This window comes from Cynara cardunculus, unplaced genomic scaffold, assembly GCF_001531365.2.
Source record: "Cynara cardunculus var. scolymus isolate 2C unplaced genomic scaffold, CcrdV1 Un_Scaffold_2167, whole genome shotgun sequence".
Lineage (NCBI taxonomy): Eukaryota > Viridiplantae > Streptophyta > Magnoliopsida > Asterales > Asteraceae > Cynara > Cynara cardunculus.
In genome coordinates this window covers 71,844-73,200 of record NW_020201001.1, presented here as the reverse complement: position 1 = coordinate 73,200, position 1,357 = coordinate 71,844, and positions in this window count along the sequence as shown.

Below are 1,357 nucleotides of genomic sequence, written 5' to 3'. Positions count from 1 at the left end.
TAAGTTTGAAAAACATAAATGACAAGTCTCCTTGTCGGCAACTTTCTCAAGTCTACCTCTCATATCATTCAAGCTGACGTGCTTATCATGGCTTATCTCTAAGTCCATGGCACTTTAACACTTTCAAAGTGATCAACTCGTCAAGAAGTATGCTTGGTTTTATAAAACTTGAATGAAATAGTGGAACATTGTTATTGCGAAACAATGTCCACTTTCATTCGGTTTAACATTTCACCCTTTACCCTACACCCGAGCTAATGGAATTAGCTACTCATTACGGAAAGTAAATGACATAAATAAATAACGTAAAATAAAGACATGAATGTAAATAGCTGAAAGTAAATGACAGAAAGTAAAAGACGGAAAGTAAATACGGAAAGTAAATGACAATAAAGAAATAAATAAAAGACAAAATATTAAATAAAGACTTAAAAGCTTGTAAATACTAATAATAAGATGAGAGAGTTTTGGGAGTACAACTTGGAACAAAAATCGTCCAGGAGGTGTGTGGAAAAGAGAGGACAAAGGCCTTCTTTTATACCCACCAAATGAAGAAAAGACAAAAATAAAAGGAAGTACAAAGTACAAGTGAGAAGACTAGAAAAAGGAGATATCATCTCCATCAAAACAAGTCAACCAAAAAATCTTCTCCACATCATTTCACCAGCTGTTAAGGGTCCAAAACGAGGGCTTCTTCAGCTCAGACCTCCATCCAAGACAATGGCTTAACCAATAAGCACTTCTTCAAAAAGCCAAAATGCAGTCGGGCAATGCTGTTGGAATGCTGCAGCATTACAGTGCAGTGTTATGAGTCAAAAGATGTCATCTATTCCAAATTGTTGTAAAAACAAATTCATCATCACATTTAGCTCCAAACATAACAAATGAAAAATAAGGAAGTAAAAATGACTCAAGGTTGGGATAAACTATGAAAATCTACCTATTAAACATAAGAAATAGGTACTTTAAGCATGTAATAAACCATGTTTATCAAAAAGCTTTAGAGCTTAATGCTACAATGCTTTCAAAACAAATATCAGATTTTGAACAAATTATCATCTTGGAACGAGCGAAGTTTGAAACTGAAAAGAAAGAGTATGAAGAAGAATGTCAAATGAAGCATTTAGAGATGTTTGACAGCATTGCTCAAAAGCATAAAACTTTAAATAAAGAAAATAAAGTTTTTGCTTTAGAAAAGAAGAATAATGTTAAAAAGAATGTTGCAATTGCTAAGGAGCTAACTGAGAAGAAGAAATGGCTTGACATTGCTTCAGAGAATGAGAAGAGAAATTCAGAAAAAAAGAGAAAAGAATTTGAGAAAGGAAGAAAGGATTTTGAGAAAAAGAGAAGAGAATTA